The sequence below is a fragment of the Schistocerca americana genome, chromosome 7, assembly GCF_021461395.2.
Source record: "Schistocerca americana isolate TAMUIC-IGC-003095 chromosome 7, iqSchAmer2.1, whole genome shotgun sequence".
NCBI lineage: Eukaryota > Metazoa > Arthropoda > Insecta > Orthoptera > Acrididae > Schistocerca > Schistocerca americana.
Window position 1 is genome coordinate 464,430,719 of NC_060125.1, and position 21,189 is coordinate 464,451,907.

The 21,189-nt window shown below is 42.5% G+C and overlaps 1 protein-coding gene across 1 annotated transcript in view; it reads right to left on the reverse strand.

Moving 5' to 3' along the window:
* The window catches only part of LOC124623017 (lachesin-like), a 384,735-nt gene that overhangs the window by 329,018 nt on the left and 34,528 nt on the right, over window positions 1–21,189 (reverse strand). The gene's annotated exons all lie outside the window — the stretch shown is intronic.

The following is a 21,189-nucleotide window of genomic DNA, read 5'->3' on the forward strand; positions in this document are numbered from 1 at the left end:
TCACCCTTATCTTATACCCTGAATGGTTTACCAGCAACTTGATGGCAATGTTGCAAAATAAATGTCAGTTATGAACTGCAACATTCAAGAAAAGTACCTTAGCCTGCCTTAATAATGTGTTCTTTGGTAGATATTAACGACAGTGTTTCTTCGTATTCATTTTTGTGATCACTATCCTCTTGTCAAGAGAATCATCGAGTCGTCTTTTTTCAGATCGTTGTACCAAAGACGTCTTCATCTAATACGGAACGTGTACGAAATATTTAATACCACATTATTAATTGGAACACTAAATTTACAGTTCTGCTGCACCAGTCGGTCGTCTTCTTAGACATTATTGTCCTACCTTGCACGCTGTGGTTTTCCCCTTAAGAATAACAGCGAAAACAATGGACCTGTACACATAGAAACTATAGTGAAATTTCCTGGCAGATTAAAACATTGCTTCAAACTGCGACTCGAGACTAGGACTTTATGTTTAACAGCGAATACTCTCACATTACAATTTGAAACTACACAGAAGTTGCCGATGCTACTACACTTTCAGTTAATTAATTACCTCACTGTTGTGGCTTGATGCTTCAGCCATATAAGGTAAAGTGTATCAGTAGTCTCTTTCAGTCTCCTTTACGTGATCCCGGCTTCTTCCATGAAGTTGAGAGTTTGCTTTCGGCACTGTTCTTCCATGCGCTGTGTCCATTGTTTTGATTGGCCTGGAATAGTGGTTTCGTGACATTATGAACGGCAGGTCCACTAATTATTGCTTGTGTAGGGGACACCGGGCCACGCTTACACATGGGACACGTTTACGCAGAGTACTTTTCTCGGGAATCGTTGCTGCTAGAGCGCTACCGACAACGCAATACTACTGTCATCTACTAAGGCCTCTTACAAACTTCATTGCACTGGTTGAGTGAACGTCTTAGCACGAAGAACAAATTTCCGTTTATGTGCCAGATGAATAAGTTTTGTTTCTCAGGCATTGAAACTTCAAGGAAGCATACATTTCATAATTGAGAATAAATAAATTTATGTTAGTTTATAGGATATTTTCGTTAAAGTAAATCTGTATAATTTGAATGTCTGAAAGTTACTACTCTAATTTTTAAACTAAGTGAAACGTGGTGATGGGACACGCTTACGCAGTTGTATTTGCGCCCGTTCACGCTCCATTTTGCATTGCCACTGTGACTAACACTAAGTCATAAGCAGTTGGAAAAGCAATCTAAAAGATGGAGGCAGAGGAGTATAAAAGGTAGAAATTGCTAAAAAAGCTATTTGGGCCTAATGAATTTGAAACACAATTAATTCTGTCAGAGCAAAGACTGATAATGGTAAGAAATGGCTCCCGGGTTCCCGGGTTCGATTCCCGGCGGGGTCATTGATTTTGCTCTGCCTCGTGATGACTGGGTGTTGTGTGATGTCCTTAGGTTAGTTAGGTTTAAGTAGTTCTAAGTTCTAGGGGACTGATGACCATAGATGTTAAGTCCCATAGTGCTCAGAGCCATTTGAACCATTTTTTAAGAAATTGCTAAAAGCAAGAACAAGAGAAATGTGAAAGTGCATACTACTGACGTCGTCACTGGAACTGTGCCCAAAACAGATTTTCACAGGGTAACTCTCTATGATCTTCTGTCTTCTGCCAACCCCTTCAGGTCCCCGTAATTTCCGCTCCCACTTAGGTCGTCTGTCATCTTGTATCTCCTCCTTCCGCTCAATCTCTCGGAAACTAGTCCTTCCAGGGCCTCTGTTAACAAGCACCCCCGTCTCAACGAAAGTACCGTCCAGTTCTTCTTCCACTCTCTTACAACCTGCAGTAGTCTGAGGATAATGCTGAAAGTAACCTTTGTGTTCAATACTTGAAACTACGCAACAAGTCACAATTCAAGGAAAGGCGTAGTCCCCTAGATGTAAAAGGTGGCTCACAAAGATCTTGCCGCAGGAAACACATTTTTTTGTGTATATAAAGTGCAACTCGGACAGTGATAACGAACAGGCCCATAATTAACGTTCAGACTTCTATGCAGGCCATATTATTATAGTAGGCCGAAGCTTCACAAAAATTTGTTCACCCTCAATTACATTTTAGTATTTTAGTATCATAGTTGGTGTAATATATTAGATAGGTGCACAAGTTTGAAGTGTTTTTCAGTAAGTTTAATAAACACAACGGATACACGTAACAGAGACTTGAGTAATCAGCAGTATATTCTCCTTCTCTATTTACGATGATGCTAAGGAAATTTTCCGAGTCTGCAACTGTATAAATCACTCGTCGAGCCACGTTCGGAACGCACTTTCATCCGGAAAGGTACTTCCTGGAAGATTGTTCGGCAGAGAGCAGCAAAGGTGAAAATCTACTGTCGGAAGATCAGGTGAATATTGTGGGTGCGGAATGACTTCCCAAGCCAACTCATGTATATCGTTTTTTATCAGTCTACCAGGATTGAGCGGGCGTTGTCTTGGAGTAGCATCACTTCCCGCAATGATCCTAGTCTCTGCTCTTGGACTGCTTGCGTCTGGAAGAGGCCTCAGGTGTTGACAGTGATGGTTACACCTCGGGGAAGCAGTTCCTCGTACATCACACCGTAGCTGTTCCACCAGATGCGTAACATTATCTTTTGTCTTTTGTGAACGCGCTAAGGTCTTTGAACGGGGAGTTGCTGCTTTGTTTGGTCTCAATCATTCCTTTCTTTTCCTTATTTTAGCCTAACGAAATCATTTTTCGGCGCCCCCCCCCCCCCCCCCCCCCGCTAACGGTACTCGATTGGAATGGTCAGTGTTGTCCCCGAGCCAACTAATGACGAGCACGTAGAGCTGCAGACATGGCCCCGACACGACTTTTGTAATTTCGGCTTAAAGTATGCGGTACCCACACACCCGATTTTCGAACCTTCGCCATTGTATGCCAATGTCGCACTATGGTGGAATGATGACAGCTCATCACATCTGCTATCTCTAGATTTCAGTGACGTGGATCATTGTGGCTTAATGTGTTTACATGATCTCCATCAAACACTGGACGTGGTAAGTCACTAATGCCAAATGATCCACCTTAAAACGAGAATATCATTTCCTTGCCTTTATGTGTCCAGTGGCATTATTCCCATTAACGGGGCAAATGTTTGTGGCTGCCTACACCGCTGTCACCCCTCTATTGATCTCAAAGAGAAGAATAGTCAGAAATGTTTCGATTTCTCCACTTGGTAGTCCATATTCTAGCATCCACAGCTCCCATCATTATCTCCAAATGACAAAATGACGCTATGTAAACTCAAATAGCAATGGTGGACTACAAATAAAAAACGAAAATCGATAAATAAACTCATAGCAAGCTTGCAGTCGCGCGGTTCTGGACTGAAGCGCCAAGAACCGCTCAGCCACAGCGGCCGGCTAAAAGTAAATGATGAGCCGATTTATATCAGGTAATCCTGAGGTAATAGATTAGGAAATCAGACACTCGAAGTAACATGATGTTTTGTAATGTAATTGAGTAGGCTTCCGCGGCTAGAGTCAGCCGACATTAATGTTTTCTAGGTATGGTACCGCGTCATAATGTATAAAACTACTGTTGCAGGAGAAAAACCAACGATTCGACCACGGCTTCAGCGGCCTTTTGATAGAGAACGTAACGAGGATCCAAAATGCAGACGGGCAACAGCAATGAAATCATTTCTGAAAATAGGATTTTATTAATATCTGAAAACAGGAAAAGTGTAGGAAATCTTTGATGATGGTGTTTGTATGGTGTGTAGTCCTGTACAAAACTGTAACGTGGAAAATAAGCAGTTCAGAAAAAAGGAGAATATAAAGTTTGAAAATCTGATGGTACAGAAGAACACCGAAGATTAGATATGTAAATCTAGTAACTAATGAATCGAATAATTAATGAACAAGTGCACGAGTGAAATCATGAAAAAAGAAATTTACTGCTAAACTTACCTAAAGAAGGGAATGGTTGATAAGACACATATTGTCACGTACTAGCACAGATTTAAATCACCTATATAGAGTCTGTGTGTCCTACGTGACGCAGTCGGGCCGTTGACGACTGTGTGAGTTTGTGTTGCTGGTGTGAATACTCTAACCAATCTTCATAGCTGAGATGAGAAAGAGTGGAACCTCCTTGGTTGCTTAGGATTGTAACAGCGACTGGTAGCAAAAACTTAGTTTTGACAGGAATGGTCTGGCATACTAGCAAGTGATCAGTCTACTTTAAACAGGTTTATTTACTTTTAACTCAATGACATGTGACGTGTCCAACCAGCTACCCCTTGAGGTACACATAAAGTCGTATAGTTTCCTACAAATTCAGCTTGAACTCCTTGTCAGGATCCTACTCTAACTACATACGCTACGATTTCTATCAGAGATGAGTGCGTTCACTGCCGCTCGGTGAATATTGATTCATTGACTGCTGCGCCCAGCTAATAGATCAGTGGCTCCTTGGCCTAATTCACTAACAATCAATGACCACTTGGCCTTCCTTGAGATATGTTCCAAGCAGTGACTTAATCCTTCTATTATGTAAAATCCCCAACACTCACTATTGGAGACAAAGAGAGGCTGTCTCTGTTCAGTACTATTCTTATTTTGTACAACTTGTACACAGTGGTAAGGAGAGGTGAACTACAGAGGGTGCAGCAACTGTCATCGTAGGAGAAATGATAAGCAAAAAAGTTAAGACAGTAAACAGAAGTTTAGTTTACCTGCAGTTCTCTAATTACACGATGACTCATAAAAAATAATTTAGCAACAAATATAATTCCCCTCTCAATGTCAATAAGGATGAGGCTCTCTCAACTAAAGCATGAATGATGGTGTCAGTGCCACGACAAGATGGTGTCTGTGTAGCATCACATAACAAAGAGGCTCCACGTGTGAGCGGGCTGTGAGGCTGCTTCCAGCCGTCACATATTGTCGCTGCAGAAGGGACTCATGGTACAAAGCGAATGGAGGCACGGGACAGTGAGCGTGCATCATTGGATCCGCCAGATACTGCGTGACCGCTATAGGAGTCTGACGAATACTTGCCATTCTGTTGCCAACTTGAAGTGTCTGGTGGCGTGGTATCGATACGTGATACCACAGTTCCAATGAGAACGTAATGTGTTACTTGTCTAGTAGTTGCAGTTGTGTCCACCAGAGTATTTCACCGTCTACTCGTAGTCTGTGCTTCTAAAACTAGCCGCGTGGGATTAGCCGAGCGGTCTAGGGCGCTGCAGTCATGGACTGTGCGGCTGGTCCCGGCGGAGGTTCCAGTCCTCCCTCGGGAATGGGTGTGTGTGTTTGTCCTTAGGATAATATAGATTAAGTAGTGTGTAAGCTTGGGGACTGATGACTTTAGCAGTTAAGTCCCATAAGATTTCACACACATTTGAACATTTTTTCTAAAACTACACCACTAGCTGTTGCTGGGCGCCACTGCCCATGGGGTGCTGAATAGTCAACACCGATAGCTGAGCACTGAATACTGAATCTTCTCCTGGCTGATCGTTTTCTTTCTGGAACATTCCATCTGCACGTAACTGTTTAATATTCCAAATCTAGCTCTGGCTCTTTCCTATTCAGACTCTCTTAATTTTCTCTGCCATGAGTTTCCTCTCGACCCTCCACTTCTTTGGAAAGGTGACAAGCGTTAGTCCCATGGTGGCACATTGACCAGCCTCTAAAAGAAAACTAGCTGCATCAAAGGAAAATACGAACAGAATGGAGAAAAGCAATTGTAATACCCATTTTTAAAACAGGATCAATAACAACAGACTGTGAACACTAAGGAGAAATAATTCTCTTAAATACGACATACGAAGGTAATAGTATATAGAACGAAAACCGCGGTAGATAGTTTATTACTCGAAGAACTAACAGGGTTAGGTTAGGTTAGTGGTGTTTAACGTCCCGTCGACAACGAGGTCATTAGAGACGGAGCGCAAGCTCGGGTTAGGGAAGGATGGAGAAGGAAATCGGCCGTGCCCTTTCAAAGGAACCATCCCGGCATTTGCCTAAAACGATTTAGGGAAATCACGGAAAACCTAAATCAGGATGGCTGCAGACGGGATTGAACCGTCGTCCTTCCGAATGCGAGTACAGTGTGCTAACCACTGCGCCACCTCGCTCGGTGGACTAACAGGTTTTCTTACAGAAAGGTCGTTCTATGATAATATTTTCTTCCTTAAAACAAATAAGAGAAAAAATGGAGAGTCCAACTTTAAATAATTTAAATACCTACAAGGCCCATATTTATTACAATACACTGTTTGCCATTAATATTGTTACACTAAGAAGAAATGGAGATGATAAACGGGTATTCATTGGACAAATATATTATACTATAACTGACATGTGATTACATTTTCACGTAATTTGGGTGCATAGATCCTGAGAAATCAGTACCCAGAACAACCACCTCCGGCCGTCTTAACGGCCTTGATTCGCCTGGGCATTGAGTCAAACAGAGCTTGGATGGCGTGTACAGGTACAGCTGCCCATGCAGCTTCAACACGATACCACTGTCCATCAAGAGCAGTGACTGGCATATTGTGACGAGCCAGTTGCTCGGCCACCATTGACTAGACGTTTTCAATTGGTGAGAGATCTGGAGAATGTGCTGGCCAGGGCAACAGTCGAATATTTTCTTGATGCAGAAAGGCCCCTCAGGACCTGCAACATGCGGTCGTGCATTATCCTGCTTAAATGTAAGGTTTCGCAGGGGTAGAATGTAGAGTAGCGCCACGGGTCGTAGTACATCTGAAATGTAACGTCCACTGTTCAAAGTGCCCGTCAATGGAAACAAGAGGTGACCGAGGCGTGTAACCAATGGCACCCCATACCATCAAGCCGGGTGATACGGCAGTATGGCGATGACGAATACACGCTTCGAATGTGCGCTCACCGCGATGTCGCCAAACACGGATGCGACCATCATGATGCTGTAAATAGAACCTGGATTCATCCGGAAAAAAAAAAAAAAAAAACGTTTTGCGCATTCGTGCACCCAGGTTCGTTGTTGAGTAAACCATCGCAAGCGCTCCTATCTGTGATGCAGCGTCAAGGGTAACCGCAGCCATGGTCTCCGAGCTGATAGTCCATGCTGCTGCAAACGTCGTCGAACTGTTCGTGCAGATGGTTGTTGTCTTGTAAACGCCCAATCTGTTTACTCAGGGATCGAGACGTGGCTGCACGATCCGTTACAGCCATGCGGATATGATGCCTGTCATCTCGATTGCTAGTGATACGAGGCCGTTGGGATCCAGCACGGCGTTCCGTATTACCCTGATTAACCCACCGATTCCATATTCTGCTAACAGTCATTGGATCTCGACCAACGCGAGCAGCATTGTCGCGATACGATAAACCGCAATCGCGATAGGCTACAATCCGACCTCTATCAAAGTCGCAGACGTGATGGTACGCTTGTCTCCTCCTTAATCGAGGTTTCACAACAACGTTTCACCAGGCAACGGCGGTCAACTGCTGTTTGTGTATGAGAAATCGATTGGAAACTTTCCTCATGTTAGCAAGTTGTATGTGTGACCACCGGTGCCAACATTGTGTCAATACTCTGAAAAGCTAATCATTTGCATATTACAGCATCCTCTTCCTATCGGTTAGATTTCGCGTCTGTAGCACGTCATCTTCGTGGTTTAGCAATTTTAATGGCCAGTAGTGTATATTATATGATAGGTGGATAGGCGGCGTTCGGTGGAAGTGCCGCCGCTGATTCCGCTTTAGGTCCCGCTGAAGCTGAGAGCAGTGATCCCCTTCAATCTACATATAAATCCTGTTGTTGCTGTTGTTGTGGTCTTCGGTCCAGAGACTGGTTGGATGCAGCTCTCCATGCTACTCTATCCTGTGCAAGCTTCTTCATCTTCCAATTCTTCTTAGCGTATTCTATATTAATGTCGTTGTTAATGTACACAGAAGAAAACTATGGAATATAATGGAAAAAAGAGGCATGCCACTACATGTGGTCGCAACTGTCCAGTCCGAAGTACAGGGTGTTTCAAAAATGACCGGTATATTTGAAACGGCAATAAAAACTAAACGAGCAGCGATAGAAATACACCGTTTGTTGCAATATGCTTGGGACAACAGTACATTTTCAGGCAGACAAACTTTCGAAATTACAGTAGTTACAATTTTCAACAACAGATGGCGCTGCGGTCTGGGAAACTCTAAAGTACGATATTTTCCACATATGCGTAGAAATAATATGGCGTAGTCTCTGAATGAAATTACCCGAAACCTTTGACAACGTGTCTGGCGGAATGGCTTCACATGCAGATGAGATGTACTGCTTCAGCTGTTCAATTGTTTCTGGATTCTGGCGGTACACCTGGTCTTTCAAGTGTCCCCACAGAAAGAAGTGACAGGGGTTCATGTCTGGCGAATAGGGAGGCCAATCCACGCCGCCTCCTGTATGTTTCGGATAGCCCAAAGTAATCACACAATCATCGAAATATTCATTCAGGAAATTGAAGACGTCGGCCGTGCGATGTGGCCGGGCACCATCTTGCATAAACCACGAGGTGTTCGCAGTGTCGTCTAAGGCAGTTTGTACCAACACAAATTCACGAAGAATGTCCAGATAGCGTGATGCAGTAATCGTTTCGGATCTGAAAAATGGGCCAATGATTCCTTTGGAAGAAATGGCGGCCCAGACCAGTACTTTTTAAGGATGCAGGGACGATGGGACTGCAACATGGGGCTTTTCGGTTCCCCATATGCGCCAGTTCTGTTTATTGACGAAGCCGTCCAGGTAAAAATAAGCTTCGTCAGTAAACCAAATGCTGCCCACATGCATATCGCCGTCATCAATCCTGTGCACTATATCGTTAGCGAATGTCTCTCGTGCAGCAATGGTAGCGGCGCTGAGGGGTTGCCGCGCTTGAATTTTGTACGGGTAGAGGTGTAAACTCTGGCGCATGAGACGATACGTGGACGTTGGCGTCATTTGGACCGCAGCTGCAACACGGCGAACGGAAACCCGAGGCCGCTGTTGGGTCACCTGCTGCACTAGCTGCGCGTTGCCCTCTGTGGTTGCCGTGCGCGGTCGCCCTACCTTTCCAGCACGTTCATCCGTCACGTTCCCAGTCCGTTGAAATTTTTCAAACACATCCTTTATTGTATCGCTTTTCGGTCCTTTGGTTACATTAAACATCCGTTGAAAACTTTGTCTTGTTGCAACAACACTGTGTTCCAGGCGGTGGAATTCCAACACCAGAAAAATCCTCTGTTCTAAGGAATAAACCATGTTGTCTACAGCACACTTGCACGTTGTGAACAGCACACGCTTACAGCAGAAAGACGACGTACAGAATGGCGCACCCACAGTCTGCGTTGTCTTCTATATCTTTCACATCACTTGCAGCGCCATCTGTTGTTGAAAATTGTAACTACTGTAATTTCGAAAGTTTGTCCGCCTGAAAACGTACTGTCGTCCCAAGCATATTGCAACAAACGGTGTATTTCTATCGCTGCTCGTTTAGTTTTTATTGCCGTTTGAAATATACCGGTCATTTTTGAAACACCCTGTATATAGTCAGTATCGCATATGAATGCAAATGTGAAGTCTGCAAATATTGTGCAAAGATATAATAATAAAGTTCTCAATAAGGATGCCATACGTTACCGACACTTTTTTTCATTTACATTGCCTGGGAACGGAAACAAGGGATTATAAAATGTAATACAAAGTACAGTTTCAAAGTAGGAAACGTTATCACAACTTTAGATTTGCAACCCACCAGATTCTATTCTCGAATAACAAAGATAGTTTAAAGAGAGTCATATGAACTTTATAAAACTGCAAACCGAATTCATTTAAACTTACATGGCTAAGCCATGTCTCTGCAGTATCCTTTCTTTCAGGAGTGCTAGTACTGCATGGCTCGCAGGAGAGCCTCTGTAAAGTTTGGATGGTAGGAGACGAGGTACTGGCGGATGTAAAGCTGTGAGGACGAGGCGTGAACTGTGCTTGGGTAGCTCAGTTGGTAAAACACTTGCCCGTGAAAGGCAACGATCCCGAGTTCGAGTCTTGGAGCGGCACACAGTTTAAATCTGCCAGGAAGTTTCAGTTAAAACAAAGTCCATGGCTTTTCAAGGCTCACAACGTTTAAGATGTAAATTCACATTAGAAAAGAAAACAATAGGACAAATTAACAACTTGGTACACTTTTATTGTGATGTATCATGTGGTGACGAAGTGGATATAGAAAAATAACCGAGAGATTCAATATAATTTGTGCCACAACCAAACAAATGCCCAGGGGAAAATTACGAAAGGACCGAATGATAAGATGTTATACAGTTATGGCAGTGCCCCGTGGTCTACACGGAAGTGAAAACTGGAATATGAACTCTAGAATACGTAGTGTATTCCATGCAACCGAGGTGGGACTTTTGAGAACAGTCCAGCGAGTAACAGCAGGAGACAGATAAAAAATGAGGTAACCAGAAGAATGTAGGAAATTATAGCTGATACGAAAGGACTAAAGAATACGGAAAAGAATGCAATTGGCGACGAATTTACTCCAAACCAACTCCAACAGTACGCCCTTTGACGAAAAACGAACATTTGTACACACAAGAGAAGATGACTGAATCAAGAAGTGACGACGGACAACTGGTCCAATGCTTGAGGGAGAAGAAGAAGAAGAGAGTTCTCTGCCTGAAGAATGTATAGCAGATTAAACAATGAGATTAAGAGAAAGATAATAAGGGAAAAGGCAGACGAACCCTATTTTCGTGGGTCCACTTCGTTTAGAGCTTGGGTAAGATCACTTGGCACACACAGTTCTGCTTTGTTGGAGTCTAGCAGATATGAGAATGCTTAATTAGCCGTTGCTGTTCCCATATGGTAGCATTGTCAGTTTCCGTTACTGCCACCTGGTCCACATGCGACTGCTGATTGCGTCTCCAAAAATGGTTCAATGGGCTCTGAGCACTATAGGACTTAAATGCTGTGGTCATCGGTCCCCTAGAACTTAGAGCTACTTAAACCTAACTAATAGGACTTAACTGCTGTGGTTATCAGTCCCCTAGAACTTAGAGCTACTTAAACCTAACTAACCTAAGGACATCACACACACTCATGCCCGAGGCAGGATTCGAGCCTGCGACCGTAGTCGTCGTGCGGATCCAGACTGTAAGGCCTAGAACTACTCGGCCACTCCGGCCGGCTTTGAAAGAGAGTCACTGTTCACTTAGAGAAAGGGTCTCGCACTGAAGAGAGGGGCTCTCGCACGTGCATCGATCAGGGCATGAACTGTGTGCAAACATTTGGAAAGCAGACTCCACGAACTAACTATGGAGTTTGAGTAGTGGGTCATGTGCACCATCTATGGGTGCAGAAGAGGGTCAGAATTTTATGAGTTAATATGAAGTGTCTGCATGGAGCGCAACCCACGTCAGATGTTCCAGCGTTTTAGTACCTTACTGCTGTGGTTTGTTTATCTGGCATGAGTCTGCAGCAGGTTGTGGGCTGTTCTATCTCTTTGTCTTTGCTGACTGCTATAAAGTTGTTTTATAGTGACATTTTATAACCTTGTGTAAGAATGTGATTCCAGAACTGATGCCTGTGTCCTGAGCGTACAAATTATTTATTATTTAGAATTCTTATTGCAATATGTTGTCTAGTGCCAGACGCACGACAAAAGCGAGGAGTCTGTCCGTTAGCAGTAGTGACTGCAAAAGTGTTATACGTTTTAAGCATTCAGGTGAAAAATGCCAGGAAGTGTATTTATGGTTTCGCCCCTAAGTGCGAAAACTGATTATGCAATTTGCGATTAGGCAGTCTGCCCGGCCTTTTTATACTAGTGGTCAGTGTTATATCCAATATCTCTTGATTTTAAGACCGTTATTCCAGTTGCTATTAGTCCTCGTGATGTCATCGACATGGCGTGGATTTTTAATTCTACTGGTGCTATTGATGTTGTACTTTTACCTTTCATTCATTTGACAACCCATTGGACAGCGTTCTGTTTTATAAGTGACAAACCACAAGGAATTTTTGAATGTATTTACACATCGTTCTCACAATGTCGACGACACATGTATGTGAACATATACGCAAAGTGTAATGCCAATCTGAAGATGAGAGGACGGGGCGTGGAAACTAGTATTTGGATGAAGTTCTTAAAATCAAGCGATCTTGGCTTTCACAAAAAATGTACGTAAACAGAGATCGCCCAAAAAACATGTGTAAGATTACCTCAAGACACGCTAAGCTATCTAAATTGCCTTGCGTGAAAGATGAATTGTTAAGGCTGCTGTACCTTTGGCTTGTAGAAAGCTTAGCGTGTAATGCACTACAACTAAGATGCTGCACTGGGCACTAGTAGTTCTATGTTATCTATGTGGTGTTCAGTGTTGATGGGAGAACAGGGTTCTTTAGTAATTTTATGTGTTCTCCTTGTTACGGTGGAGTGATCCTCGTTACAAATTGAATAAACAGTGGATTCACTTTCCTTGATTATTGCGTGGCGGAAAGGGATATTTAAGCAGTACCATTAATTATCAAAAGCTGTGTCTGTAGTATCACATCAGTGAAGTTCAATTTTTTGTGTAATGATACCATTTAGTCAATTTGAAATTTACTTTCTTCAAAATGAGAGTATATGGATTTCAGAAGAACTTTTAAATTATGTTGTTTTTCAATATTACACAGTTTTGTTAATATTGCATAGTTTAAGTTTAACATTTCGAGTATAGTAGCATTTGGAATCAGTTCTGACATTATTTATTAATTACTAATCTGTGGATTTTAGAAAGTTTTTAACGTTGTACAGTTTGATTAATATTGCATTTATGAAAGTTTAAACGTAATATCCTTTGTGGGTGCTCTTGATATAAAACTGTCATTTCATTCCGTATTCATCTTGTAATGGTACTTGAATTACGTAAGCATTACGGCACCTCATCTGAACCTCTCGATACCAGTAATATTCTACTGTTTTTCTATTAACTACTTAACATATTTCTGAGACAACATTCAGATTTGATTTCATTTGTGATACATCGAAATATTTATATTGCAATGATATTATTCTTATGTGTATTCTTTCTTTTGTCACTATGATCTTTGACGTACTTGTAACTCTGATTTTTGGACACGTAAGCGATAATAGTTGGTTGTTAACTTGTTAGAGAGCCGGACCTTTGGAAAGTCATGTCGTGGACGTCATGTTGGAAAGACGAATATTATCGTCAGCTTAGAAAATGTGAACTTTAACAGGGACTGTGAGGAAGATGTTTTCACGTATGTTTTGTATTGTGAAGTGATATTTTGTGTTTACGTGATATTGCCATTAAAAGGAAGTGTAACTCAAATTCGGAGTGCTGATATTTTTTTTACATCACTATTGTGCTAACTTTGAAAGGTGTAATCTTTAAGAATGGTTTGTGAAGCGAATCTACAAAACTTTTGAATACAGCACGATAAAACCCAGGCCTCTTTGCATCCGAGCTTCCAATCATAATCACCTAGATTTTCAACGATTGAGGCATAATAATACGAGACCAGCGTGGGGAACACAAACAGATGAGCGCCCAGTTTTTTCATTATTACATGAAATGACTATTAACTGTGCTCCAATAACACCTGCCACATAATAACTTAGTTGTTGCCCGAAAATGCTGTATTTAGCAACGTGAGCAACACCACAATCATTATTAAATTCTGACCTTTGTTGTGGTAGGTTTTTTAGAGTGTGAGATACTGTGCTGTCTGCTGTATGTAGGAAATTTGTGACGCTAAAGATAGGCCACGGTTCTTACACCGATCTTACAGGTCTGTGGCCAATACTAGGGGATCGGTGGCGTCCAATATCACCTTCCAGGCTGGTGGTCCTGCAGCCACGACGAAACCTCCAGCGTATACTGCAGGATAAGTGAATCCCCTAAAAATAAGTACACCGCTGGCCATTAAAATTGCTAAACCAAGAAGAAATGTAGATGATAAAAGGGTATTCATTGGACAAATATATTATACTGTAACTGACATGTGATTACATTTTCACGCAATTTGGGTGCATACATCCTGAGAAATCAGTACCCAGAACAACCACCTCCGGCCGTCTTAACGGCCTTGATACGCCTGGGCATTGAGTCAAACAGAGCTTGGATGGCGTGTACAGATACAGCTGCCCATGCAGCTTCAACACGATACCACAGTTCATCAAGAGTAGTGACTGGCGTATTGTGATGAGCCAGTTGCTCGGCCACCATTGACTAGACGTTTTCAGTTGGCGAGAGATCTGGAGAATGTGCTGGCCGGGGCAACAGTCGAATATTTTCTTTATCCAGGAAGGCCCCTCAGGACCTGCAACATGCGGTCGTCCATTATTCTGCTGAAATGTAAGGTTTCGCACTGGTAGAATGAAGGGTAGCGCCACGGGTCGTAGTACATCTGAAATGTAACGTCCACTGTTCAAAGTGCCGTCAATAGAAACAAGAGGTGACCGAGGCGTGTAACCAATGGCACCCCATACCATCAAGCCGGGTGATATGCCAGTATGGCGATGACGAATACACGCTTCCAATGTGCGTTCACCGCGATGTCGCCAAACACGGATGCGACCATCATGACGCTGTAAACAGAACCTGGATTCATCCGAAAAAAAAAAAAAACGTTTTGCACATTCGTGCACCCAGGTTCGTTGTTGAGTAAACCATCGCAGGCGCTCCTGTCTGTGATGCAGCGTCAAGGGTAACCGCAGCCATGGTCTCCGAGCTGATAGTCCATGCTGCTGCAAACGTCGTCGAACTGTTCGTGCAGATGGTTGTTGTCTTGTAAACGCCCAATCTGTTGACTCAGTGATCGAGACGTGGCTGTCCGATCCGTTACAGCCATGCGGATATGATGCCTGTCATCTCGATTGCTAGTCATACTAGGCCGTTGGGATCCATCACGGCGTTCCGTATTACCCTACTGAACACATCGATTCCATATTCTGCTAACAGTCATTGGATCTCGACCAACGCGAGCAGCAATGTCGCGATACGATAAACCGCAATCGCGATAGGCTACAATCGGACCTTCATCAAAGTCGGAAACGTGATGGTACGCATTTCTCCTTCTTACAAGAATCATCACAACAACGTTTCACCAGGCAACGGCGGTCAACTGCTGTTTGCGTATGAGAAATCGGTTGGAAACTTTCCTCATGTCAGCACATTGTAGGTGTCGCCACCGGCGCCAACCTTGTGTGAATGCTCGGAAAAGGTAATCATTGGCATATCACAGCATCTTCTTCCTGTTGGCTAAATTTCGCGTCTGTAGCACGTCATCTTCGTGGTGTAACAATTTTAATGGCTAGTAGTGTATTTCAACAAACAAAATCTCGAATATGGCTGACGTTCAGCAACGATTTTAATGAAAGGTTATAACAGCCAATTGGTTGCACAAATTTTATTGCATTGGACTGTTTTCAATACTGACAAAGGGTATCTGCATTTAAATAAGTTATAGTTGCCTACAAAAAATTTTTAATCAACATAGGAGACTTACAACCAAACCAAATCCCTAATTACCACTAGATGTGTTACGCAATACAATTAAAATAAAAGAGTTATCAAATATCGTTTTCCTCTTCCTCTAATTGTTTTTGTCGTAGTCCATAGTTGTTATTGCTTCGATGCTGACTCTGTTCATTTTGAGTACTTTAATGCTATCTGCGTTGAACTGATGGGGTGTATCAACAGCTGTTTCATTGCCTGTATATTTAATCTATTACCTACCATTTTATTCCTGCTTTTAAGCTTAGTTACTATTTAAAGCTATTTTCATTTTTAATAAAACCGTTTTCTTAATTTGTGCCACTCTACGCTACTCGAGCCTCACAGGTGCCGCACACAGCTCAGTTTCCACCTTGCTGACTTCACAAGAGAGCCTATACTTATGTAACTTAAGCAGATCAGATTACATCGATTTATTAATGCTCCATGCAATTTGAACCTATGTAAGTAATATCTATTCTATTTCAATAAGTTGTAGTATTTCTTAAGGTTTTCCATAAGCTTGTAAATTTCCTTTGTTGATTAGTTATTATAGATAACTGTAGCTTATTCTGGTGAAGATACCGTTAGTATGTTTCGAAACCCAGTCAGCGCAATAAAGTTTGTGCAATCAATTGGCTGATTTCATCCTTCATTAAAAAGAATCAGTAAATGATATTCACTCATTCTCATCACCTAATGAACGCCCAGTTCTCCTCTTCCAACCACTGAAATTTAAGTTCAAAGATTCGTTCTCTTTGAACTGCATTATCAAAAACCGAAGGTCTTTTTGCTACTTTCTTTCCCTTTCACCCCTAGTTATCGATTATCAATATCTGCCTTAATACGAGGGCTATTTATTTTCAACGTCTGATAAATGCGAAAATAAAAACCACACTGAAAATCCGATGAAATTCTGTGCAGGTGTATAGCGCACTGTCTCTAGTATGCCAGTCGATCATGTGACGTCCAACTTTCAAGTTCTAAGCGTATGATCAGCACGTGAAGATGAGTAGAACAATAGAATCTCCCTCCAAATGTGAAATGTGTGCTGAGGGGCTTCACCTGATTTCATGCAGCCTGCATAACAGAACTGTCATGTGTGGCAACGTTTTGCGGCGATGATGCAGGAACTTTGGAGCAGAACATACAGACGTCAACGATGCAGATAGTCAGGAAAGGAAGTGAGTACCATGAGGTGGTCTTGTTCACCAAGTGGATCAGTCCATTCGAGAGAATCATCCATGAATGGAAATTCAGGAGTAAGTGAAAAAAATATTGTCATTAGTCATTGTCGTCCTTCATGACAATGCCTGGCAGCACATTTCACCCATAACCGTTTCTCCAACTATGCAAGAACAGGTGGCCGCCTAGGATGACAAAATTTTAGGGTTGGCAAGTGAAGAAAAGATTAATGTCAAATAAAACAGTGAAAGAATTTGGCAAATAGGGAGAAAACATGGAAAAGAAGAAAACATTGTTTTCAAATGCATACAGAACAGTTACTTAATAAATCTTTACTTACTCTCACACACGAAAGTAAACACATTGCCTATACCTACCTCCAAACTGAAGCAACTGAAACAATGGAAAGAGCCATTGCCTTTAGACAACCACACAATCCATGCCTCATCGGGATTCGAACCTGGAAGCATCTCAACAGAACGACCAGCAGACAGTCCCTTAGACCATTTAGAATAATAAAAGTTGTAGAACTCACAATAGAAAATGCAGACAAGGCATTATATATTTATTTACTCGCAAGAAAGTGGATGCTGAAAAAGATGGGATCTATTCCTCCTCTAGAAATATTTAAATTAAAATAGATGCGATATAACAGCACGATTATCCAGATGACCTAGTCTGATGCTTCGCAGTGTCTCCTATCAGCATAGCATAATTTCTGAAGTCAAGGATAAATTCATTTGTTAGAACATAGTTTCACACCTTCATTTGTCCATTTCCTTACTATTAAACAAAATAGGTAATTGATGCACAATATGGACACACTGTTAACGTCAGTTTAGTTAAAGTTTAAAATGTTCAGCATGTTCTTCCTATTTCAATTATTTTGGGAAATTTGAAAAACCGGGCAAAAATAAATAAAAGTGAGGAGACTTGTTGTCGGCAGTCAGCTTTAAAACATTGAGGGCAAAGCATGAAATTTGTAGACTGTCCCCAGACAACGACTAAAAGTATAATAGGAGATCTGCATTTTTTGTGCCGTTGGATGTTAATATTGGTGGAAGAGGGGGTGGAGGGGGGGTGTGGGGTGGGGTATCGCCAGTCCGTTAGTAGTAAAATGGAAGGAGCGTAATTTTTCAATTCTCGCTTAGTGTGCTAGAACACCTAGCAGCGGCCCTGACTGCTCCTGCAACAAAGACGCTCTTGCAGCTTTTTCGATGAGAAGTGTCTGTTCTCCCACTATACAGCTGGGACATGGTTCCCTCTGAGTTTCATCTTTGCCCACATAAACCGCTGGTTATGAGACCTGCGTTTCGCCAGAGAGCGTAGAGAGTTGACGGAAAGCACGAGCGGCTGCCTTCTATGACGAAGGCATTGTAAAGTTGGTACAACACTACAACAAATGTCTTTAGGAGACCTGGCTATGTAGTGAAGTAGCTGGAAAGTAGCTAAGTGTTTAAAATAAAACATTTTTTGGTTTTCGTTGTCGGTTTCATCTTGCGACATGTCGGAACTAGTAAAAGAATAGCCCTCGTATGTGCAGAGTGCAACCGCTGCACTGTTAGCCCATGATTAGCTGCACACAAGTGAGCAAATGGTATTTGTTAGCATGCATTATATGCATTAGAAGAGTATGTGCCAAGCAAGATCGTAAGAGATGGAAAAGATGCACCGTGGTACAACAAACGAGTTAGAAAATTGCTATGGAAGCAAAGGGAACTTCACAGCAGACATAAACATAGCCAAAGCCTTGCAGACAAACAAAAATTACGCGAAGCGAAATGTAGTGTGAGGAGGGCTATGCGAGAGGCCTTCAACGAATTAGAAAGTATAGTTTTGTGTACTGACTTGGCAGAAAATCCTAAGAAATTTTGATCTTTTGTCAAAGTGGTAGGTGGATCAAACCGAAATGTCCAGACACTCTGCGACCAAAATGGTACTGAAACAGAGGATGACAGACTAAAGGCCGAAATACTAAATGTCTTTTTCAAAACCCGTTTCACAGAGGAAGACTGCACTGTAGTTCCTTCTCTAGATTCTCGCACAGATGACAAAATGCTAGATATCGAAATAGATGTCAGAGGGATAGAAAAACAATTAAAATCGCTCAAAAGAGGAAAGGCCGCTGGACCTGATGGGATACCAGTTCGATTTTACACAGAGTACGCGAAGGAACTTGCCCCCCTCCTTGCAGCCGTGTACCGTGGGTCTCTAGAAGAGCGTAGCGTTCCAAAGGATTGGAAAAGGTTACAGGTCATCCCCGTTTTCAAGAAGGGACGTCGAACAGATGTGCAGAACTATAGCCCTATCTCTCTAACATCGATCAGTTTTAGAATTTTGGAACACGTATTATGCTCGAGTATAGTGACTTTTCTGGAGACTAGAAATCTACTCTGCAAGAATCAGCATGGGTTTCGAAAAAGACGGTCGTGTGAAACCCAGCTCGCGCTATTCGTCCACGAGACTCAGAGGGCCATAGACACGAGCTCCCCGGTAGATGCCGTGTTTCTTGACTTCCGCAAGGCGTTTGATACAGTTCCCCATAGTCGTTTAATGGACAAAGTAAGAGCATATGGACTATCAGATCAACTGTGTTATTGGATTGAAGAGTTCTTAGATAACAAAACGCAGCATGTCATTCTCAATGGAGAGAAGTCTCCCGAAGTAAGAGTGATTTCAGGTGTGCCGCAGGGTAGTGCCGTAGTACCATTGCTGTTCACGATAAATTTAAATGACCTTGTGGATAACATCGCAAGTTCACTGAGGCTTTTTGCGGATGATGCTGTAGTGTATCGAGAGGTTGTAACAATTAAAAATTGTACTGAAATGAAGGGGGATCTGCAACGAATTGACGCATGGTGTAGGGAATGGCAACTGAAACTCAATGTAGACAAGTTTAATGTGCTGCAAATACATAGAAAGAAAGATCCTTTGTCATTTAGCTACAATATAGCAAGTCAGCAACTGGGAGCAGTTAAGTCCGCAAATTATCTGAGAGTAGGCATTAGGAGTGATTTAAAATGGAAAGACCCTACAAAATTAATTGTTGGTAAAGCTGATGCCAGACTGAGATTCATTGGAAGAATCCTAAGGAAATGCAGTCCGAAAACAAAGAAAGCAGGTTGCAGTAAGCTTGTTCGCCCACTGCTTGAATACTGCTCACCGGTGTGGGATTTGTACCAGATAGGGTTGATAGAGGAGAAAGAGAAGATCCAACGGAGAGCAGCGCGCTTCGTTACAGGATCATTTAGTAATCGCAAAAGCGTTACGGAGATGACAGATAAACTCCAGTGGAGGGCTCTGCAGGAGAGACGCTCAGTAGCTCGGTACGGGCTGTTGTTGAAGTTTCGAGAACATACATTCACCAAGGAGTCAAGCATTATATTGCTCCTTCCTACGTATATCTCGCGAAGAGACCACGAGGATAAAATCAGAGAGATTAGAGCCCACACAGAGGCATACCGACAATTTTCTTTCCACGAACAATACGAGACTGGAATAGAAGGGAGAACCGATAGACGTGCTCAATGCACCCTCTGCCACACACCGTCAGGTGACTTGCGGAGTACGGATGTAGATAGATGTAGGTAGGTAGTAGATAGAATGCTGCCGTTCACCTAGTTACTTTTGAAACTGCCAAAAGAAGTAAGTTACTAAAATAAGTCTGGACGCTTCGGAACCTGTGCGGCTACGATTTTCAGAGCCAGTCCATTACCGCACTGCACCCCAATGAAACACTCATTATGTGGGTCAGTCCGAGTGTAGGCGGGCCCTATCTTTAGTTTCCACCCCCTGACGTCAGAGGGCACGCAGACTGCCGTACGCTCCTGCGATAATTGATTGTTGTGGTACCAGCATTAGGAAAACATCACCCTATGATTCAGGCATTGCGGTAGACAGTAGCGGCAGACTCGGCCGTACCAAACAGTGCGGCAAAGGTAGAAATAAGTAACATGACATTCAGAGCGTCGGGGCCTTGATACGGAGCGAAGTGACGCCGTGGTTAGCACATGTGCTCTGCATTCGGGAAGTCGGCGATTCAAACCTCCTTTCGAACATCAAGAGTGAATTTTTTTATGGTTTTCCTAAATCGCTTTGGGCATCTTGTATTGTTCTTTTAAAAGGTAAGGAGCATTGTTTTTTTTTTCATCTTTCCCCCGATCTAAGATTGTTCTCAATCTCTAATGAAATCGTCGTCTACACAATTTTATCACCTAGGGTTCATTGCATACTTTTATTTCTACAACAGCATAAACGCCAGGTTTAAGAAAAATCAGTACACTTGCGCAGTATTTGTCGACAGCCTTCGACAGCGTATAACACTACCATATGTTTTAAACTCTCGGCAAAGGAATATGAAATGGAACGAGCATGTACGGATTGTACAAGGAAAGGCGAAACAGGCAACTTATGTATAGCACATGATGGACGGTGGCCATGTTTCATTATCATAGTGTATATCCATACATATTGCGTAAAAGTGAGTGATGTGGTATCAACTGACCACCA